Source organism: Macaca fascicularis, chromosome 11 (genome assembly GCF_037993035.2).
Source record: "Macaca fascicularis isolate 582-1 chromosome 11, T2T-MFA8v1.1".
NCBI lineage: Eukaryota > Metazoa > Chordata > Mammalia > Primates > Cercopithecidae > Macaca > Macaca fascicularis.
Genome location: NC_088385.1, coordinates 13071287 through 13095151, shown reverse-complemented (window position 1 = coordinate 13095151; position 23865 = coordinate 13071287). Strand labels below are relative to the sequence as shown.

The 23865-nt window shown below is 55.7% G+C and overlaps 1 pseudogene; it reads right to left on the bottom strand.

The window, feature by feature from the left end:
• Positions 1-4886: 4886 nt before the first annotated feature.
• Positions 4887-23274, bottom strand: LOC135966165 (SH3 domain and tetratricopeptide repeat-containing protein 1-like; annotated as a pseudogene).
• Between the last annotated feature and the right edge of the window lie 591 nt (positions 23275-23865).

Here is a 23865-nt window from a genome sequence, read left to right as displayed (position 1 = left end):
ATCTGCTTTGGACACGTGCGTCCTCATCCTCATCCTCACTGATGATTTGCTTCTTGCCAGCATTGATGCTTAGCTGACGCCATAGCCCCTCAGAATCTATGCGGTGCTGGCGAGTGGGTCTTCCCGGCAGAACAGAATGAATGGAATACCTCAGAGCAGGTGTTACACATTCTCAGGATATGGCTGCAGGGAGTTGCGGTTGGACTCCTTTCATTCCTTAGCGCTGGCTGGTGCATTACTCTGTCCTGTAAGCTTGATCAGGTCACATCAGAAACACAGTAGGTGGGTGCCACGCTGCTGTCAGGTGTCGTGAAGGTGGCGGTGACCACAGCCTTGTAATTCCTTGTCATAGTGGCCCCACCACAGACCCAGGGGCCCGGCTGTGTTTGGTCTTGAGAGTTTTATGCTTTTCTGGGCAGGGTCTCCCCTGTCTTGAAGCTTCCTTGCTCTTTTTTGGAGACTGAAGGAAGGGAAGAGGGGAGAGAGGATTTGCAGCAATGTGGCCATTCCCACAGATTTCAATGTGGAGTTAAGGAGCTGAGACCCCCCCACCTGCCCTCTTGTGTGCCTCAGGCCCTTCCTGGCCCCAGGTCACCCACACCCTCTGGCTTCCAGCAAGGGCTTCTTGAAGAAGCAGCCAGCTCCCCGCAGCCAGTCTTGGTCCAGCCAGTCTTGGTCAGTCCTGAGCTAGGGTGTTCCACAGTAAAGGAGTGACATCACCTGTCTGAAAAGCATAAGGAGCCCCGCATGTGGTGGTCCTGAGGGGGCCACATCCTGGGCACCAGGCCAGTGAGTATCCCCAGATGAGTGTTTCTGGCTGGGAAGCAGGCTGGCATTCGGATTGAAGTCCTGCAGAGACTGCCATGGCCAGAGCCTGTACAGAGTAGCCCAAGAGCTGGGCATATGCTGGGCCTGGGTGGATGTGGAGGCTGTGCCATGGGGGCACGGGGGCCCCTGCTCACAGCTCACCTCGTGGTCACCCAGCACTGACCCACCCACCTTACCCTCCTACCCACCACGCTGTGAACTCACCTGCCACGGATCTCTACTCACTGTCCAAAGCCCTCTGCCCACACACGGGCTCCTGGCCTTGGGATGCTTTGGGTTGCACCAGGGCTGCAGAGCCTGGGTCGCTCACTGTCCAACTCTCCTGGGGAGATGTGGGCCCCGCCCTGTGTCCCAACAGTAGCATTTCTGCAGCAGATGTGGGGGATATTCACAGGAAGAGGGACACGTCCAAGTCCATAAATAGTTGGTTTTGCCACCAAGTGGATGACAAAACACCTTGCTGTGTGGGGCCGCTTGGAGGTGGGAACAGTGGGCGTGTGGACCTGTCCGGCTGTTACCTTGGTTAACACCCTGAGGTGGAGTCTGAAAAACCCCGGTGCACACAAGCTTGGGAACTGCTCCCATTTCTGACACCAGAGACCATTTCCCAGTGGAACCCCAGAGCAGCAACTCAGGTTCTTGCTCGCATGTGTGGCTTTGTGTGCGGCTTCCCGCCGGAGAGCAGAGATGCGGCCCGGGGCTGAGTGTGGCCCCCCGGTTATCCAGCTGCCTGCCTCCTTCCCTGCCTGCGCGTGGAGGCCGCCTCTGCACGATGATGGCGGTCACTTGGTGTGGTCCTTACAGCTGTGGGCCCCATCCCACTCATCCTTGCCTGCCTGCAGAAAGCTACAGGACTGGCTTTGCCTTTAAACGTCCTGACCGCCCTGGCCTCCCTTACCCACAATGAGATGCCGAGAGCTGAGCTGTCCCGCTCGTGACTAACTCGCCACTGCCTGCAACCTGCTCTGCTGCTTGCCTCACACCCACCCTGCTGTGCTGCCTGCAGGCCTCCCCTTTCATGAGGAGCTGGGCTGTGCCCAGGCAGCCCCCTGTGTCACTGAGGCCTGTCCTGCTCCCACATGACCTCCAGAGCTCCCCTGGGCCCCTTGACCCGCATGAACGGGTTTCCCTGGTGACTCAGGCCCCTCCTGTCGCTTCCTGGACCTCAGCGCAGGCCCTGGGGCTGGCAGGTGAGCACCCAGCACCCCCGCTAACCGCTTGGCCCTGCTGCTTCATGCTTACAAGAGCATGTGCGACATGGCCAAGGCATGAGGCCACCACCAGGAGCTTTGCATCCCCCGTGTGTGGTGCCAGCCACGATTAGCAACAATGTCCCGGGGACAGAAATAAGCCTGGGCACGGACACTGGCCTGAATGCTGTTGTCCAGGTAAGAGAACCCCGTTTCCTCCCATTGCTTTCTTTCCTTTATTTTAGCAACTTGTTTCTTCTGTGCTAAGAATGAGCCAGATTTATTATTACTCTTTCCCCCCAACCCTTTGCTAGCTTGGCTTTATGTCGGTCATACTGGCCAGAACAGGGTAAATTTTTAGCTTCTCTGCCTTAGGGAGAGCCTGTCTTTATTGATTGAAAGTGAGATGATATATCCAGTCCTTGGGGTCCTGTTTCTATGCCACCTAGACGAGGGGAGCGTTAGCACCATTTCTGTGGAGCCGGCCTCTCCTGCCTGCGTTGACGAGCGAGGCTGCAGGGCCAGCTGCGGGAGCCTGCAGGAAGGGGTTTGAGTGCCTGGTACCTACGAGCTCTGGGACAGAGCCGTGCCCACTGGGGGCCGCTGCCTGGAACCATAGCCTTCCTGGTGAGATGAGAGGTTCTTTAGAGAGCTGAAATCATGCCCTCCTCGGCAGGCAGCTTCACCAACATGTGCTGTTGGGGGAGTGGATTCTGCCGGTCATGGGTGTGGTGCTGACACCCGCATGGTGGCCCCTCCAGTCCCTGATAAGCTGATCCACCTCTATGGTCAGGTAGTTCCACAGGCCTTTGCTGCAGAGAGGGTCCTCACTCAGCTGCAGACGGGATGGCGGCCACCTTGGCACGTTGGGGTCACATCAGTGGCTTGGTCGCCTGGTGCCTCCTGGAGAGCAGCCGCTGGCCTTTACCTTAGATGTTCACATCCAAAAGGCCTCCAGAGTTTGCGGTGAAAACTCCCAGCCCTGTTGAAGACTCCTTAGTTCAGCGTGGCACAGAACCTCGGAAAACAGTAGTTCTGCTCCGGGTTCTTCCTTCAGAACTGAGTTCCAGTGCAGGGAAGAGAGCAGAGGGGCCATGAGGTCAGCTGAAGCCTCCTGTGCCTCCCACTTGAGCTGAGGGCCATCTCTCTCCTGGGCTTTTCCCTGTTGCGTTCCCTAGTGCTATGCTGGCCTTGCCGAGGCTGGCACCGGCTCGTTTCCTGGACTTCCTTGGGCCCCACGCTTGACTCCTGTCCGTTGAATGCCATTAGGGTCCGGTCATCACTGGCTTCACTCTCCTTCAGCACCTTGTAGATGTCCACACGTGCTTCCACCCTCGCACCCCGCACGTGGTGCAGCATTACCCCGGCCAGCCAATTTTTTGCTCAGACACTGTTTATCAGGCCGTCATAGGAGATTCCATAGAAAGGCCACAGGTCGAAGAGGCTGTTACTCCCAATATCGCAGGGGCCGTGGCTCTACACCCCTCCTGTGATATTGTTAATATCCTAGGGAAGAGAGGATTATACTACACCCAATATCGCAGGGGGTGTACCCCCACCCAGTGATATTGTTCTTAATGTAATCCACCCCCCACCACCAGGGATATCGTTCTTAATATCCAGGGGAAGACAGGATAACATTATGCCCAATATTGCAGGGCAGTGTACACACCCTCTGTGATGATGTTCCTAGTATCCAAAGGTAGAGACGATGATATTACTGGCCATATCGCAGGGGGTGTACACCCTTCTGGGATGTTGTTTTTGACATTCAGTGGGGGAGAGGATGACATTAATCCCAATATCGCAGAAGGTGTACAGACCCCTGTGATGTAGTTCCTACTGTACAGGAGAAAGAATATTGCTCTCAGTATCGCAGGGGGTGTAACCACACTGGCCCCCGAATATTGTTCCTAATATGCAGCGGAGTGGAGGCTGATAGTACTCCCAATATCCCAGAAGGTGCACACACACCTGTGATAGAGTTCCTAATATCCAGCGGGAAAGAGGCTGATTTTACTTTCGATATCGCAGTGGGTGTACACCGCCCCCAACCCTGGGGCATCGTTCCTAATATCCAGGCGGGAAGAAGATGACACAGCTGACAATATCGAAGGGGGTGGACAATTCTTCTGTGATATGGTTCCTCTTATCCAGGGGGTGAGTGGACGATATTACTCCCAATAAAGTAGGAACCTTACAGCCACCCTGGGATTTTGTCCTTAATATCCACAGGGGGGAGGTGATATTACTACCAATATTACAAGGGGTGTACACCCCTCCTGTGGTACTGTTTCTTATATCCAGGAAAGGAGAAGATGGCGTTACTACCAATATTGAAGAGATGTACAACCCCCATGGGATATTGTTCTAAAGATACAGGTTGAAAGAGGTTGAGATTCCATCCAATATAACAAGGGGTGTACACCCCGCCTGTGGTATGCATCGTAAAACCTAGAAGAGAGAATGACATTGCTTCCAAAAACACGGTGTGTACACCCACCCTGTGATATTGTTCCTGTCATGTAAAGGAAGAGATGATGATGCTACTCCCACTACCAGAGAAGGTACATACCCCCCTGTGATACTGTTCCTCGTAACTTGTGGGCGAGAGCATGATATTACTTCCAATATGACAGTGGCCTGACAGCCAGTCTGTGACATTGGTTCTGCACACCAACTCCGTGCCCCTCGTTTCCCAGGCGTTCTCTCCTCACTGTTGGAACCTCGGGGGAGGCTTTGTCTTTGGTTACAGATGAAGAGATGAAGGGTCTGAGAGGTTAAGTAAGTTACTGGAAAGGGGTCCCGATCCAGACCCCAAGAGAGGGTTCTTGGATCTCACAGAAGAAAGAATTCGGGGCAAGTTCATAAAGTGAAAGCAAGTTTATTAGGAAAGAAAAGAATTAAAAGCATGGCTACTCTGGTCGGGTGCAGTGGCTTACTCCTGTAACCCCATAACTTTGGGATGCCGAGGCAGGTGGATCATCTGAGGTGAGAACTTCGAGACCAGCCTGGTCCAACATGGCAAAACCCTGTCTCCACTAAAATACAAAAGATTAGCTGGGTGTGGTGGCAGGTGCTTGTAGTCCCAGCTACTAGGAAGGCTGAGGCAGGAGAATCGCTTGAACCCAGGAGGCGGAGGTGGTAGTAAGCCAAGATCACGCCACTGCATTCCAGTCTGGGCAACCTCCAAAAAAAAAAAAAAAAAGAATGGTTGCTCCATAGGCAGAGTGGCCCCAAAGGCTGCTGGTTGCCCATTTTCATGGTTATTTCTTGATCATACGCTAAACAAGGGTTGGACTATTCATGAGTGTTCCAGGAAAGGGGTTCCAGTAATTCCCAGAACTGAGAGTTTCTGTCCTTTCCTTTTTAGACCATGTAGGGTAACCTCCAGATGTTGCCATGGCATCTGTAAACTGATGGCGCTGGTGGGAGTGTCTTTTAGCAGCTAATGCATTATAATTAACACATAATGAGCCATGAGGACAATCAGAGGCCACTCTCGTGGTCATCTTGGGTTTGGTGGGCTTTGGCTGGCTTCTGTACTGCAACCTGCTTTATCAGCAAGGTCTTTATAACCTGTATCTTGTGCCGACCTCCTATCTCATCCTGTGACTAAGAATGCCTAGCCTCCTGGAAATGCGGCCCAGCAGGTCTCAGCCTCCCTTTACCCAGCCCCCATTGAAGATGGAGTTGCTCTGGTTCACGTGCCTCTGACAAGTTGGCGTGGGTTGAATGTTCTCTAGTGTGTGGTTGTTGGAGCTGTTCCTAGGAGTAAGAAGTATTGTCAGTAGGAAATAGGCCTCTATTAGCCCTGGAGCAGGCAGTCTGCCCCAGTAGGTCGACCTCATTTTAGTGGTGACCAAACTGGGGCTCAGAGAAATCAACTCCCTCACCCCGCACCCCCAGACTGAGTGGTGGGCTGGGGTTTGAATGTGGGGCTTGAAGACCCATCATCTCCTCTGGTCCCCCAGTCTCTGCTGCCCAAGAGGAACAGGATCCCAGGATCCAGGCCCCTCATGGCACTAGCCACGGTGGGTGGAGATGGGGAGGCACAGTTCCAAAGTCCCCCAGACTCTGAGGCGGGTCGGGGGCCGAGAGCAACCTGGACCTGCGGACCCCACCCTGAGAAGAATGGCTGCAGGCTCGGCCCAGCGGGCAGGAGGTCTGTGTCCTCAGTAAACGTGACGGCGCTTCCCGCTGCTCCAGCCAGGCCGAGCCGTCTTCATGTTTCCAATCATGCGGCCTCCAATTCCCAAGATCAACCCACAGAGACAGCGATCTGGGGTCAATATGAATGAGGCTTGTCAGCAGATCTGACCCACTGCTTCCCGCCAGCCCCGCGGCAGGTTCTGGAAAGCTCTCTGCTGCCCCCTGGTGGGGAGGCTCCGGGCAGGGCTCTGGCTCTCCCAGAACCTCCAGGCTCTGTCACCTCTGCTGGGTGGAAAGCCAAACCAGGACTGAAGCAGCAGATGGGTGCCTGATTCCTTCTCAGAGCTCCGCCTACTGGCAAGTCTCTCTCCGGGCCTCAGTTTCCCCTTTCATTAAACGAGGGGCTTGGGGGATACCAAGGAGTGGTAACTGCTTAGTGAGGATGGGAGGTTTCTTCTGGGGAGATGAAAACATTTTGAAACTAGATGGCGTGAGTGGTTGCACAGGACTGTGAATGCACAAATGCCAACACATGATTGGCGTTGAAATAGTTAATCACATGCGATGTGAATGTCACCTCATTTAAAGTTTAAAAGAGGGGCCTGGGAGAGTGCAATGTATGTAAGAATCACGTGGGACACCCACAGTCTCTGAACCTCGGTTTCCTTGCTGTAAACTGGCAAAGAGACCGTGTGAGCCATGTTCCCTGGGGCCAAGAGATTCCAAGAAGGAAAACCTGGATTCCTGGGACTGGGATGAGGGCCGGGGGCCGGAAGAGGAGGGGTATGTGGGGACGGCTTGGGGGGCAGCCCAGATAAGGCTTTCAACACTGGGCAGCAGCGTCTACATAGGCAGTCTGTGTAGATCCCTGCATCTCACTTCCCGCAGGGCTGATCAGTGGCCAAAGGTGGGACTGGCCAGGCTCGGCCCAGCCAAGTCTGGGAGCAGAGGACACTGAGTGAGGGATCCCCGGGGCCACCCTCACTGGCCTGTGGCTCTCCTGACACCACAAGAGAGGATCAGGAGCTGACCTTGGGTCCTAATGGGGGACACCTTCCTGGCAGCAGGCTGGCAGGGTGGTGTGTTGGTCAGTGTACTGGGCTCTGTCTCCGCCCCTACCTGCTTTGTGATGGTGGGCCAGACACTTAACCTCTCTGTGCCTCTGTTTCTTCAATGGTGAACAGGGGCACTAGCAGCCCCCACATCCGGGCACAGTGGCCTGAAGGTTAAAGGCAAGGGTGGCATGAGACCTACAGCAAAAGCTCTGAGCAGGGAGCTGCCCAGGGAGTTCACCATCTCCCTTCTGGCCACCAAGGAAACCGAGGCTCATTGTGACCTGGCCCAGGTGTGTTGGACTCAGGGTCCTTCCCATCCCCAAGATCAGAGGGCTGCCACCAGGGAAGGAGCTGGCCCCTAGACACACCCCAGGAAGCACACAGGGAAGGATGCCCCGGGGACTTCGGTAGGTTATTGCAAAAAAAAAAAAAAAAAAAAAAAAAAAAAAAAACTTTACTGCTATTTGACCCCTGCTTTCATGCCTCCATTTCCCAGAAAATGAGCCACGGGAGGCAGGAGACCACCCTCCTTGCACAAAACCCACTCCCTCGGATGCTGTCCTCAGCGAGGGTGGCTGGGGGCCAACCTAAGGGGGCCCACCCGCAGAGTGGCAGAGGAGGCAGGTTGACCCTGCGGACGTTGAGCTCTGTGGCGAAGGTCCTGGCCTTCTGGTAGAAGAAGAGCGACTTCTCGCGGTCCAGGAGAAAGTTGTGGTAGATGGTGGCCAGCCGCGTGTAGATCTTCAGCTGTGCCTCCTTGTTGCCCAGGTCCACAGTGGTTGCCAGTGCCAGCTTGGTAGTACCCGGCTGCATCAAACGGGTCCTGAAGGGGACAGGCCATGGTCAGCAAAAGGGGGACTCAGAGTCTGTCTTCCCAGAGGGCGTTCCTGTCTCCGGGTCCTTCCATATGTCCAGCCAATCCTGGCTCACCCCATGAGCCCTAAAGCCTGTGACACTGCTGTGGTCTCAGCTGCAGGAGGTGGGGATGACCCTGACACCCCTGGAATACTTCCTGAGTGTCCCTACGCCCCCACTCACATGCAGCCTCCTGCCCCAGTCCCACCCTCTCTGCAGGCAGTGGCTGCTTTCCCCATGGGCTGAGGTCAGGGCCGATCCTGCCTGCTCTGAGAGTTCCATGCAGGACCCATGGCTCCAAGCCCCAGCAGGGGCACAGCGTTGAGTGACCCAGGCTCCCCTCTGGCCCCTGTCCTTGCTGACCATTTCCAGGCCCTCCAAGGGCCAGGCCAGGTACACAACCATCTCCCAGGTGTCCTCTCTGGCAATGTTCCCTGAAATATTGACGGAGCGTGACTCCCCAGACATCCACTCCTGTTTTCAATGCATCTTTGGCTCAAACTCACCATCCCTGGGTTGGCCTCCAATACCTCCTCCTTGACCGTCCCATCCCCCACCCGGCTTCTCCCCAGGTGCCGCCTCCACATGGGGGTCACCCAAGGGACCTAAGACTCGAGCCTGGCCTGTCCCCCTTTACCATCTCAAGATGGCTCCCAGGGCCAAGGGCAAAGTCCAAGATGCAGCAGTCCATTCCCTGACTGCCCCGCCCCACACACGGAGCAGGGGCGTGAGAAGGCCCTGAGTCTCCGCCCAGCCGAACACTGGACTCTGGGCTGGGTGTATGGCTGAGCCCAACATCCTTGCTCCCAGGCTGAGGGACCTGGGAGTGAACACTGACCATACAGGGTGGCCCGGGCTGTGGTAGAGGGAAGCCCAGAAGCCTGTGGGGGGCCCAGGAGGCCCCAGACTCAGCCAGGGGTGGGAGGCAAGGGCTTCCTGAAGGAGTGGGGGCATCCCAAGTAAACAGGAAGGAGCCAGCCAAAGCATATGTCTCTGCGTATGCGTGTGTGTGTCCTCCAGGAAGGAGTTGCTCAGTGCAGGCAGGCCTGTGTGTGTGCGTGTGCCTGTACATGTCAATGTGCCTGTAGTGTGTGCAGCAGCTAGTGAGTGGCAGGCTGAGCCAGGACACACCTAATCCACCCTATTCCAGGGCTCACTCTCATGTGTAGACTAAAGGGGACCCCATTTTAGAGGCAATCGGCAAGGATGCCCATTTACCCCTGCCTCTCCGCCAGCCTTCCAGGCCCCATCCAGCCCGGCTTTCTCTCCCACTCCTCTGGGCCCTGGGTCCAGAGCCTCCTATACATGGAGGAGGGTGTGGCCTTGGAAAGACAGCCTCCCTTGGGAATTCCAAAGGGGCCTTCCTGTGGACAGCATAGTCACGATGAGGCCCAGACGGCTGTGCATGGGAAGGAGGTTGAAGGAGGCCTCTGCCCCTCGACCCCAACCGTGGACGTTGGCCTCTCAGGTACTACTTGGCCCTTTCCTTCCTCCTGGGCAGGCGGAGTGGGCGGCAGGCTTGACCAAGAGAGAGAAAGGCCTCTTCTGGGAGGCCCGTCCCCTGGATCCCAGGTGAGCCCCTGAGCAGTGAGCAGTGTCCCTCTGGGCCTGACACCTGGCACTTCCCTGTCTGGCTGGGACCTGGGAGGCCACCGTGACAGCTTCTGAGCACCAGGTGTCACCAGCACTGGGCGGGGGCCTCCTGGGCAGCCCCAGGCCTGTGGTGGGGGATTCGGGGTGGGGTCTTAAGGCTGCCCCAGCTCCTCATGTTGTTCTAAGGTCCCCAAGATCTGAGTTCCTGGACTGGAGTGCCCTGGCCCCTCAGCCCATAAGGAGCACTGACGCGGTGCCAGTGCGATGCTGAGGAGGGGTGGGCACCTCCTGGACAGAGGGGTGCAGACATCCCAGGTCTGAGTCTGCCACTCCCAGCTCTCCACTCCTCCAGGGCTGGGGGCAGAGGGAGTACAGGTCCCAGCATCTTCCCTCGAGATAGACCCGACCCAGCAAGGCCTCAGTCTGGCTGGCTTGGGCCCCACCCCATTGCACCTGCCCTACGCTGGGGTTTTCCTGTCTGTGAAGCACACGGTAAGACACTGGCCCCACCCCACCCTTCCTGGGTGATGTGAAGATGCAAGGTGTCTCGGGACTCCAAGAAGGAGTTGCTCGGTGCAGGCTGGCACCCTGGGCAGGCTTCCTAGAGGAGGCGCTGGGATTTGGGTTGGATCTTGCAAGGTGGATTCAACGTGAGGATGATGCCATCCTCCTAAATGTCCTCCTCCCGACCCTGTTTTTGTCAAATGCAACTTGACACTTGACTGTCAAGACTCAGCTTTGGTGTCACCTCCTCCAGGAGGGCCTCCCGACTACGCTCCCCCTTTACCCAGAGGCCACCATTGCATACTCATGTGTCAGCCTCCTTGGCTGAGACTGAGTTCTTGGTGGGGCCTGGCCAGCTTGGGAGCTGGGTTGTATCTGCTAATCTTGCCGGCTCCTCCAGCCAGGTGCAGAGCTCCCGGGAGGCCACTGGGCCATTCCTAAGGAAGGCTGGAACCCAGGCCTCTGGGGTCTGGGTGGAGATCCCACTCCAAGGGGGCCGGGAACACCCCGAGCCCTGCCCCTCCCACCCACCTTCAGGTCGTAGATGATGTCGCCGAGCACCAGGTACACCTTCAGGTAGTAGAGGGTCTCCTGGTCGAACTCCAGCGGCGAGTTGCAGAGCGACAGGGCCTTGAGGTAGGAGTGCTCCGCCAGCTCGCCGTCGCCCAGCCGTTGGTGCAGGGCGGCCAGCCGGTGGTAGGCCATGCACTCATTCAGCCAGTCCCCTGGGGTGTAGGCCAAAGGGGCAGGTGTGAGGACGTGGCTTCCTGGGGCAGGCAGGACACAGGCCCCTTAGGAGCAGGTATGCAGACCCCGGGAAGCCCCTGGCTTGCCTCCAGGCACCTGCAGTCACCTGGGCAGCTCTGGCCAGTCCCTTCCGGGTTCCCAGACTCACTTTCCCATCTGCAAAGCAGAACTAATAAGGCCTGCCCCCGTCTACTGTGAGGCTTTGGCAAAGTCGGACTTGGATGGCCCAGCTCTGCCTACACATAGCCACCTGCCTTTGCTCACTGGTTTTAACCAGGGGAGCCCAAAAGCCATGCAGTCCAGGTGCTCCCGGGCACCAGGGCTCCAGGCAACCCACAGACGTGACACCCGACTCCTGGGTGTGTCACGATCAGAGCCCCCTACCCTGGGGAGTCACTGCGTGCCTGAGCTCCAGGTCCCCCCACAGATGTGCAAACCCACCTTGGCTGTCTCCGATATCTTTCCCTTTTCAGGTCGAGTGCCGTGGAGCCTGCATTCAATGCATTCCCACACAGCTGCACACCTACTGTGTACTGGGCCCGGAGCACAAGGCGCTGGGGCATGCGGCCTGCCCAGGGCTCCCTGCCTCTGGAGGCAGACAGACAACCCTGGCACAGCACCAGGGGATGCCCGACCTTAAAGGGCAGGCTGCTGGAAGGGGAACTGGGACTTCATCAGCCAGAGAGCTGTGTGCTTGATGAGGGTGGGAAGGGCACAAGAGAAAGGGAATATGCCATTCAGCCAGGCACAGGGACCAACGAGATGCCTGGCATGTCTGGAAGGCACAGGCCACACTGGGCAGCCCTTGTGGTCAGCAGCGGGAAGAGGCAGAGGAAGCAGAGCTCAGCCAGGCAGGGGGCTCAGCACCGCGTGAGAGACCTCGGGATGTGCCCCACGGCCAGACGGGGAAGCCAGCTGGCCAGATCTGCCTGCCTGGGCAGAAGACCAGGAAAATCTGGCAGGTGTTTCAGCTCCTGCCCTGAAGACCTGGAGGCTGGGCTCTGGCAAAGTGTGGGTCCTGGCAGGGTGGGGGCTCAGGGGACTTACCCAGAGTGATGCTGAGTGCTAGGGCCATGTGGGCAAACTCCGTGCCCTCCTGGGCTTCCTCCAGCGTGGCCAGCAGTGCCACCAGCTTGTTGCACAGCCACAGCTCCGCCTTGCAGTTGCCGGTAGTCACTGCTGGGGCAGGGCCCGGTCCTACCACACAGGCAGGTGGGGTCAGGCTTCCCGCAGCACCCACCTTGCCCAGCGCCCCCCTCAGAGCCCGAACATGTGCTTGGAGCTTCCCATGCCCCAGCTACCCCTGGATCTCGACGCAGCTCTGTGCTCTCAGATAAAGCACAATTCAAACACCCAAGTTGGGGGCTGAAGAGTCACCCGAGGCCCATCCAGCTACACCCGGCAGCCTCAGACCCAGCCTCTCCCACCTGGGCACCGGGGGTCTGACTGGGGGGAGCCAGCACTCCTCTCTAAAAACATATTTATCTCTGCCCAGGGCTGAGCCACACCGTGAGCTCAGAGAAAGGGAGAAGCCGTCCCCGCTTTGGGATGCATGCAGTCCTGGACCTCCCACTGACATGCTGTGTCCTTTGACATGTCCCTGTGCCTCTCTGAGCCTCAGTTTCCTCATCTGTAAGATGGGGACAGGACTTCCTGCTCATGGTTGCTTGAGAGCATCAGGTGCAAGGGTAAGGCCATTGCCATGTCCAGGCCCCAAGCATTTGTCCCAGGCACAGTATCATTCCCGGTGAGACCACTAGGAAACCAAGCATGTGCATGGGTGGCCCTGCCTCCAGGTGCGAGGCCTCTGCCCTGCCACACCTGTGCCTCAGCCCTCCAGGTGCCCCCGAGGCTCACCCACATCAGCCCACAGGCCAGCTCACCCGGTAGAAGGACACGGCTTTCTCCCGCTCCCAGGCCCCATTGAAGAATATGTCTCCAGCTGCCTCAAACAGCTCCAGCCCCAGGTTGGTGTCGCCTGTGTACAGGGCCACATTCTGTGCCCCCTGAAAGGAGGCAGAAGTTCCCTCAAGACCCACACCTGGCGAGGTGGCCACGCCCACCCTCGCCAGCCTCCTTCCTGTCACACACTGCAGGTACACCTGAGCATTTTTCAGACCCTGGGCATTAGGGCTGCCCCCACCACTGGCATGAGGACAATGAACTGATGAACCTGAGTGCCAGGAGGTGACTGAGCAGCTGCACCCCGGGAGCCCGACACCTGTGAATCCTACCACCAGGGCTAGCCCTAGCCCACTCTCCCTGCATTCAAACCAGTCTCCGTGGCCCCCAGCTTGCTGGGAGCCCATCCCCCGTCTCCTTTCTGCATTGCCACATCCCTGCCACAGCTCCGGACTGCACACCAACAGTGTTTGTGGGTGGGCCTGGTCCCCTCTTGGCCATGAGCTCTTGATCCCTCTCCTCAGCTCAAGGAGGTATACAGCAGGTGCTCAATGATGAAAGCTTCACCAGGTTCATGGGCTTCACAAGCTGTTCCAGATCACACTGTTTGGGAAAGCCTCTGAAAACAGCCGCTACGATAGATGCATTTTGTAAGGAGATGTGCCACGTGTCGCCTGGAGCAGGTTCTTCTGTGTGTTAACTGAGTGGCCACATTATTTGAGCATGTGCTGTACACCAGCAGGTGCTGGGCACTGTGAGGGGCCCCGCATCTGCCCTCAGGGAGAAGATGCTGGCCACTGGGGGAGGATATGAGGGAACCAGTTGGACAGAGGGAAAAGGCATACAACAGATGCTCAGTAGTGGCTTAGGAATGAGTGGATGGATGGATGAATGGATCAATAGATGTATAGACATGGATGGATGCTTGGATGGATGGATGGACAGATGAATGGGTGGGTGGTTAGAATGATGTGTGTATGAATGGGTAGGTAGACAATGTATGGATGGGTGGAGGGTAGATGAGGTATGTACATATGGATGGATAGATGGGTGGATAGACAAATGTATAAACAAATGGACAGATGAATGGAGGGATGTATTAATAGGTAGACTGGTGGGTACATGAATGATGGATGGATGGAATGAGGAAGAGGTGAATGGATGGATAATGGAAAAATGGATGAACAGGTGAACAGAAGGATGGATAGAAGGATGAACAGTTAGAAGGATGAACAGTTGGATGGATGATGGAAAGACAGATGGAAGGATGGATGATGGATGGACCCACAGGTGGATGGGTAGATGATGGAAGGATGGATGGATGAACAGGTAAACATGATGGACGGATGAATGGATGGGTGGATGGACAGGTGAATGGATGGATAGACGGGTGAATAGATGGATGATAAAAGGATGGATGAATGGACAGATGGATGGATGGAAGGATGAATGGATGGATGGACAGAGAGTGAACAGCACAGGGGCTCTCCTGCAGCCCTTGCCACTCACCTGGATGTACAGGTCCACCAACTCACTCTGCTGCAGGATGTAATAGATCTTCCCTGCTTGCAGCCAGGCATGTGCCGCCACCTCTTTCTTCTGGAGGTCAATGAAAATCCCCAGACTTCATTTGGTGTAGTCCAGAGCGGATTTGTAGGCCCTGGAATCAGACACAGGTGTCAGAATAAGGGCTCTCATCCTCCTGGAACCAGTCTGCCTCCTCCCATAGGTCTGGTGACACATGAATCTGGAATGTGGGGACTGGGAACGGCCCTCTTGTGTGTGCAGTGTTCTGCCCTTCCCAGGCTGCTGGGAGGGCCAGGGTGAACACACACGGCATGGAAAAGATGAAGGACATCCTTCTGAGGGAATCGAGCATCATGCTGCCCTGTGGCAGGAGGAGTGTGCTAGTCCATCTCCCCTGCCTCCCAGACATGGCCTCTGTCTTCTCCAGACACACCAGGAGACGTTAGTATTCAGAGGCTATCTAGGCCGATGGTTCTCAAGATGTGCAGGCATCGCAGTCACCTCGAGACCTGTCTGTATAGCTTGCTGGCCCTGCCCCCAGAGCTTCCGGCTCCACAGGCCTGGGGCAGACCCTAGAACTCCCACTTGCCACAAGCTCCTAGGTGACATGGATGCTGCTCTGCTGGTCCAGGCACCACACTTTGAGAAGCATGGCTCTAGCACACTGGCCCATTTTCCTTCTGTGAACCTGAGGCCAAGACTGGAGCCAGTCTCCCAGGTCCCCATGGAATCTGGCTCCTTCCCTGCTCTCTCAGTAAGTCCGACAGTCGAGAGGGTGTGACTGCAGCAATGTCACCGGGCCCTGTGAGTGGGGTGGCCAGGGCCATGGTTACCCCACCAGGTCAGGATGCTCGGGGGAAGCCAAGTGGGCCACATATGGGACGTGAGACCTTGAAACCCTGCCCCAGGGAAGCGGGTGACACAACTGGCTCTGGCTGCTGTGGTCATATTTAAGGGGACAGATGAAGGCCAGGAGTGAAGACTCGGGGCAGGCAGAGGTCAGATGATGAAAGCCACCCTAGTAGGAAGAATAGCCCAGACTGCATGTACTGCCTCTGCTGGGGTTGAGATGACCTTTGGGGAGGTGTGCAGGCAGGGATGGGAAGACGTGTCACCCAACAAGAGAGGCTCAAGCTGGGACTCGGGCCATCCGCAGCCCTGGGACGACCCCAGGCCCAGCAGCTCAAAGAATCTGATGCCAAGAAACCAAATGATTCCAAGGACAGGGGCTGCTGGGGCCCTGGGCCAGCTTCCCTGTGCTCCCCTCCCTGCCCTGGCCCCCCGCCCTCTTTGTGCCCCTCCCCGCAGTGGGGGCTTGGGCGCTTGGTTCCTGGAGGGTCTCCTTCTAGTCAGAGAATGCCCCTGGGGAAGAAGCCTGGGTCTGAATCCCCCACTCCTCCTTGGGCAGATGTGTGGGACCGGGGCCCCTTCACACGGTCCTTTCCAAAATCTCATCCCTCCTAGGGCCAGGAGTGGGTGACAGGCCTGTGCTGGGAAATGGGCAGATTTGGCCACAGCCCCTGGGGCTCTGGGCCAGGCCACAGGAGGCACCTCTCAGTGGTCTCACTATGCCATGACGTCCATCCTGGGAGGATGGACAAAGCGCTGCAAGGCAGAGGGGATCCACAACAGCATCCCTTGTCTTGGTCATTTCCCTAGACTCAACTTCCTCATCTATCCTATATCCTATTCCTGCGGCCCAGCTTTCAGACAGCCCTGCCCACCTACTGTCCGTTCACTGCTCAGTCTGCAGTGACTGTTCTATAGCACTCCATGGCTCCCCAGTGCTCTTGGGGAAAAGGCCAAGCCACAGCCTGAGGCCCCAGGCCCTGCTTAGCTCTCCAGAAGAGCTTCTCACCATCCAGCACCCAACCCACCCACTCCCAACTCTGCACCTCCCTGCGTAAGCCCGGCTCGCTCAACCCGGCTCACACTCCCGCTCACTCACCACCATTCACCCACCGCCACTCATCCTCACTAGCTCACCCCTGGGCCTTCACACAGGCTACACCACCAGCCCCTCTCCCCTACCACCACCATCTATTACTTGACTAAATCCTCTCAACCCTCTGGTCTCACACTAAAGAGGCTTCCCTAACCTGGGGCCAAGTGCTGCCCCGCCATCACGCCACTCACCCTTTTGTGGCTTCTCTGGCCTGAAGCTCACATTCCCACGTTCAGCCCCTGCCACCCAAGGACCCCACAAGCCCCATTTGTGGGTGGGGCCTGGCCCACTCTGCACAACAAACTGCTTTTGCATGAACCGCTCTGCGGCTTTGGGCAATCACCTCCCCCGTGTCCTCTGTGAAGTGGGATGACAGGTGCACAGGCTGCCGCTATACCAAGCAGATAACATGGGCACAAGAACCGGCGTTCCAGGCCTGGCTCATGGCGGGGCCCCAAGTCCCAGCTCAGCAGAGCCTGCCTCGACCCCAGGGTTATGTCTAGGGATTCCCAGCATGCAGGACTTTCAGTGCTCAAGGCAGGATGGTCCCTGGGCAAACCGGGAAGAGCTCGCTGCCCCAGTAGGGCACAGAGGGCCTGCCCCTGCATGGGAACGGCCTGTCTCCAGGGCGCTTGCCAACATCTGCTGTTGGCCATGACGCAGCACTTTCGATGGTGGAAAAACCATCACTTGTTTCTGAATCACAAACCCCAGGTGTGCCCTGACCCAGGTGGCCCCAGAAGGTGCACAGGAGGAACTGGGGCACTCATTCTCCACGTGGCCCATCTCCACGGCGACCAGACGGGCCCACTCATAGTAGCCCTTGCCCTGCTGAGCCGGGCCCTGGTGGGTGCAGAGGTGGCCCAGCTGCAGGAGCACATGGGTGAAGTCCCGGCCACACTCTCCACAGGGCAGTCTCGAGAACAGCCTCATGGCCTCCAGGAGGTCGTGCTGGGCCAGCCTGCTGGCACCCGCATGCAGGCACCGGGCCCCGAAGTTGGCCAGCACCACTGCCTGGTTCCTCCGCTGGCCCAGGTCCCGAGCCACCCGTAGGGCACGGTAGTAGCCCTCGGCTGCCTGCCTCATCCGACCCGTCCTCTTCAGAGCCACGGCCACCATGTTGGCAATCACGCCCTCCTGGTCCTCGCTGGCCACCACTGGACAGACTGCAGGATGTCCAGGCCACTGGGCTCTGCCCATGAAGCACGTGCAGGCAGTCCACGATGGCACGGACTCCGGCAACAGCACTGGCTTCCACCGCCGGCATCAGGAAGGTGATGGCCGGGCCGTGGTAGCCATGGTGGCTGTACAGCTGGACCAGGCTGGCGTGGAGAAGGCCGCGCAGCGCCTGGCCTGTGCCCGGGGTTAGGGAGGCCAGCGCTCGCCTGAGGTAGTGGGAAGTCTGGGTGGGCAGGCTGTGGGGCTGGAGGACGTTCTGGAGCAGCAGGTTCACACTCCTCAGCAAGTCCTGTGTCCTCAATGAGGCCACCTTGACACAGCTCAGCACCAGGTGGGGCAGGCACTTGCAGCTGTAGATGTCAGCTAGGAGTAGGTGACAGTCTGAGAGCCATGAAGCCTCTGGGGCTCCCGAGTCCCTGTGCAAAAGCAGCAGCTGCTCTAGGAAGGGCAGGGCCTCCTCGGGCTACTTGAGGTGCACGTGGTGCCTGGCCAGCAGGAAGCAGGCCCGGGCCTCGGCCTGCAGGCTCTGGCCACCCACCGCCTGCCGCAGCACCAGCTGCAGGAGTTCTCCCTCCACCTCAGTGCTGCAGATGTGGCCAGGTGTCCCCAGGAGCAGGGCCACAGCTTTGGGAACCACCTGTGTACACTTCTCTCGGTTCTTCTGCTTCCAGTAAATACTGGCCAGGTTGGCGTACACAGCCACCACCAGGAACAGGTCCCCAAAGCTGCCCTCCAGGGCCCCCGGTGCTTCCTCAAAGTACACCCAGGCCTGGGACAGCTTGAGCCTCCTGCTGCACAGCCGCCCCAGGAGGAAGCAGAGCCTGGCCAGGGCCATGACGAGGCCAGCTTTCTTGGCCGCCCCTCGGGCCTGTGCCAGACACCCAGTCAGCTCCTCGTCGCTAAAGCTGCAGAACACGCTGCTCAGCCATGGCAGCGCCACGTCAGCTGGCCTTGTACCCGGGGGTGTTCAGGAATAGCAGCAGTGAGCTCAGGGCCTCTGGGTCCTCCCGGTCGTCCTCAGCTTCCAAGCAGAAGGAGGGCTCCTCGGGGTCCTGCAAGCTCACGTTGCTGGATGCTGGCTCCTGGGGGCAGCCTGGGCAGGTCTTACATTGTTCCAGAACATTCTTCATCTTCCGCAGGGTCTCCTGTGGCTCCGGGCCCAGGCAAGGTGGAGGTATTTCTGCAAGTCACAACACCTAGACAGATTAGAGTCTAGCAGTGAGTCCTTGGTCCACTGGGGAAAGGGTCCCCGCATCCCTGCCCCCTGTGTCCCTGGTGCAGCTTGCCATGAGCCCTTGAGAATTATGCGCAATACAAACCCGGGGCCTGGAGCACGTAGGAACTCCGGCACTATGGGGACAGAACACGCAGGCCCGAGGCCCGACTATCCTACAAAATCACCCTCCCGTCCTGCTTTGTCGCCCACCTGACAGCACGGTTTTAGGGCACTATGTCAGCTCAGTGATCCCTCAGAGATGCCTTTCCCTTTAGAAAGCAAGCCTAACTGGACCCATGTATATGCAGCACTACAACTACCAATGTAACTTTTGTCAGCATATCCGGCCCCCCGATGGGGTAAAGGAATCCATGAAATGCCCAACAGCCAATCAGCTATTGATCAGCTCAAAAGTTGCTATGCAAAATTGGTAAAGCCACCGACAGCACAGGACAGGGATGTTGTAGCCATGTACCCAGCTCCGTGCACGGAAACGGACCATCCCTGCAGGAAGGATGGGAAAGCTTCCAGGCCCCTGTGGCCACCTTCACCTTGGATGGTCTGAAAACCTGAAGCCCACAGTTCCTAAAGGGTTAACAAAGGCCAGGCTGCTCAAGCAGCCCGCTGGCATCTGCTGGCTTCTTAGCCAAAGCCCCCTCCCAGAGGTGAGCAAACAAGCGCATTTCCTGTTGGAAAACCTGGGATGAAAGGAGGCATTACTGGGAAAGAAAAAACCTAGATTTAAACAGACTCTGTTTCAAGCTCACATGTAAAAAGGATTTTCAATACAAACTGTCTCCTTATTCATCTGTAAAGCCTTGGAATTAAAAAAATAAATATGATTTAGAGACAAATGTCTGACTTGACTACACTAGATTAGCTAAGAAATCTCCCCCACCCGGCAGAGGCACACAGCCCCTCCCAGCCACTACCCTGGCCTCGAGGGCAGCTGGAAAGCCACGTGCCTTTGTTCCAGGGACTTCGGCAGAGGGTGGAACCACCCCCTCCCCGAGGCAAACCTACAACAGCCTTCCCTTCCCCACTGGCTTCGCGGGCCGCCTCTGGGACCTTGTGCCTGCATCCCAAATGTACTGGGATGGATCCCATTCCCAGGGAACTTCCAAGGGCCTTTGGGGCGTCCACATCACCAGGCTGTCCACATGCGGACCCTGTGTGAGGGGAAGAGACAAAGCCGTATAGGGGAGACGGGAGGGCCTCCCTGAATCAGCCCCTCAGGAAGGAGCAGACCCTTCAGGGGCCTCAGTTGAGGCCCCTGCAACCTAAGACTCTGAATTCTGCCACCCACTGAGGGCAGTGTGGCCTCCCACCTCTGAGGCAGAGCACAGGGCGAGCTGCAGCTTCTCCAGGTCATGAGAAAGGAACCCACAGCTACAGGTGGGTCCCAGCAGTGGAAAGGATGCCCCGCCTCTGTCGGGGACCAGGCGGGGGCCAGCATGTTCACTGGAAGAAGTGTGGGACCCCACAGCCTCCAGTGCCAGAGTAGATTGGAGGTTCAGGCCCACTTCAGGCGACGTCCCCCCAGCCCACACCACAGAAGGGTGACAGCCGGATCCAATGCCCACCGTACTCAGCTCTGTCACCTCCCCTGGCATTACCCCAAGGCCCAGCTCATAACCAGAGGAAGCCTGAGCCACGGGCAAAACCCACCTCGTTCCTGCGGCTGCTCGGTCTCAGCTTCCTCTACTGAGTCTGGCAAAGGAGAAAAGAGAAGCCATCAACACCCCCAGCCAGCGCCTCTGGTCCCATGTCAGCTTGAGTTGGTGTCGGTGTTGCAGGGTGAGAGCATTGCAGGGTGCAGGGGTTGAAAGTAATATCAGTCTCTTCCCTCCTGGATCATGGGAACAACATCACTGGGGGGTGTACACTTTCTGCGATATTGGGAGTAACATCGTCTTCTGTGCCTTGGAATATTAAGGACAATATCACGGGGAGGGGGGCGTGTACATCCTCTGCAATATTGGGAATAATATTATCCTCTCTCCCCCTGCAAATTCGGAAAGCTATCACAGAGTGGGTGTTCACCTCCTGCGATATGGGGATTAATACCATCTTCTCCCCTTCCGGATATCAGGAAGAGTATCACACGGGGGTGTACAGTGTCTGCGATACTGGGAGTAATAGCAACCTCTCGGCCTTGAGATATTAGGAACAATATCCCAGACTGGGTGTACGCCTCCTGCTCTATGGGGAGTCATATCATCCTCTCCCTTGCAGGATACTAATAACAATATCTCATGGCGAGAGAACACAGCCTGCGATACTGTAATTATTATCCTCCTCTCCCCCTCTGGACACTAGGAACAATATCACAGAAGAGCTATACCCTCCCTGCGATACTGGGAGTAATATCATACACTTCTGTGAATATTAGGAGCAATATGACCGGGTGGCTGTCCGTTCATTGCTATGTTGGGAGTCATGTCATACTCTACCCCCCTGGATATCAGGATCAGTGTCACAGGGTGAGTGTACACCTACTGCAATATTAAAACTAATATCATGCTCTCTGTCCCTGGATATTAGGAATGACATCACAGGTAGGTGTACACCCCCAGCGGTATTACAAGCAATAATATTATAAATTATTAAACATCAATGATTGATTTTAATAATTATCAGGCTGGTCTCGAACTCTTGACCTCAGGTGATCTGCCCGCCTCGGCCTCCCAAAGTGCTGGAATTACAGGCGTGAGCCACCACGCCCGGCCAACACTTCTTGACATCTCTTTTTGGACCTCAAATTTAGCATGCCCAAAACGCACTTTTGATTCCCCCTGCTATAACCCACTCCTCCCAGTCTTCCCAATCCCAATAACAGCATCTCTAGTCTTCCAGTTACTCAGACTAAAATCCTTGACATCATCCTTAAAACTTCTTTTTCTCTCTCTTGTCATCCAACCCATTTAAACTCTCCTTTCAAAACATATGCCAGACCTAACCAATTCTCACCTTCCTCATCATTTCCAACCAGGTCCAGCCCTCATCATACCGCTCTGGGTAACTGCAAAAGCCTCCCAATCGCCAGGCACAGTGCCTCACGCCTGTAATCCCAGCACTTTGGTAGGCCAAGGCAGGTGGATCATCAGAGGTCAGGAGTTCAAGACCAGCCTGGCCAACATGGTGAAACCCCTCTACTAAAAATACAAAAAATTAGCCGAGCATGGTGGTGGGCACCTGTAATCCCAGCTATCTGGGAGGCTGAAGCAGGAGAATCACTTGAACTCAGAAGGCAGAGATTACAGTGAGCCGAGATCGTGCCATTGCACTCCAGCCTTGGAGATAAGAGCGAAACTCCATCTCAGAAGGTTAAAAAAAAAAAAAGCCTCCCAACCCACCTCTCTCCTTCTGCCTTTCACCCTACCCTGCATTCTACCTTCCACTCTCAAACGTTTCAGGAAAAAAAAATTATATCCACAGAGAGAGAAAGAGAAAATACAAATGGGGTGAAATGTTTGGGGAATCTGAGGGAAGAGCATACAGGAATTCTCTCTACTATTTTTGCAACTTTTCCAAAATTCTGGATTATTTCGAATTCAAGAGTTAAACAAAGAAAAAAAACAAAAAACAAAAAAACCACTATCTCCTTTTGTGAATCCATCCTGTCTTTCCCCTGGCAACTGAAGGACGTTCTCAACTAAACACATCTATTTTTTCATGAACAGTAAAAGAATCCTTGCCTAGTTTTGTCTTTCTGTGCTTGGCAGTAGAAGTGTGTGTGAGTGTGTGTGTGTGTGTGTTTCATATATATGTGTATATACGTGTGTGTGGTGTGTGTATATATAGAGAGAAATATATATGTGTGTGTATATATAAAAATATATATTGCATATTGGCAATGATAACGTGTATATATATAAATATATGTGTGTGTGTATATATATGTAATACATACCCCATAGCCTGTCCTTAACCAGTTCTAAACTTAGTGGGAAGAATACATACCTAAGCAGAGAATTTCAAAATAATATGATGAATATTTTGACAGAGGGATGCGTTGCTATGGAACACGTTGCTAAGACACAAAACCTCCTAGATGGGACAAGGAATGAACTAAGTTTTGCACCTATAGGCACCCCCACTGATATCCTCACAAACTTTTATAGTTATATGCATTTGCTTCCCCCGGAACCCCCGTTTCATAAGGGTTAGTCCTAGAGCCTAGTAAGTTCCTACTACAGCTGGCACACGTATGCCATTCAAGAAACAGTGGCTGAGTGAATGACGAGTTAAGAACCATTTGTCAGCCAGTGCTCAGTAATACAACACGCACTGGTATGCAAATTATATTTGTGTTGAAAGCAAGGGCAGGATCACAAATTGTCTTTCCAGAGAAAGCAAACCTCAAAAACTTCTTTGCCCTAGTAAAGCACGTTATAAGAAGCTCCCCTTATATAACAGAAAACCTCCTCATTCGTTACCAATGGCACGTAAACCTAGTACGCCTCCGCCTCTGATGACATCTCTTCCATCCCCAGGGCTAGATAAAGGAGGTTCTGGAAACCCTGGTAGTAGTGAAGGTGGCTCCCAGCTCTGACAGTCTTGAACCCTGCGGCGCGGAGGTCACACAGCAGAAGAACAACCGAGGGAAGCATCAGCAGGCTCCGAATATGTTTGAACCAGAGACGGCAAATAGGCTGCAACCAACTGAAAACACCAGAGATTCACGGTGGCCACCTGAGGGGTTGTGCTCTTAAAAAACAAAAATTAAAAATAAAAAGTAAAAAAGTGAAAAAGGAAGGGGTCAAGAATCCATCAGGTCTGACTGAGACGTGTGTCAGTGACTAACACCTCATATGGCAAAGCACTCCGGTGCGCTTTGGGTCCCCACAGCTTCAGCAGTATTCAAACGCGTGTGCTGAACTAAGACTAAGCCATGGGAATACCCCCAGCAACTCTGCCAGGAGAAACAGCTCACGTGGATTTAGCTAGAAATACTGTTGTCTTTAACAAATTAACACTGAATAAATCCTGACTTATTAGAGCCTGCGAGAATGACATTCTCAATGATAACAGTTATCACGACAATCTCCAAACATCTGCAATCCTGCAAGGAGGAACTGTGACAGCACAGGCCACATGTCCAGAATGCTTCCCAGACTGCCTGTTACAGAATAAAAGAAATGAAAACCCCCTAAGAATGTCTTCACTCAC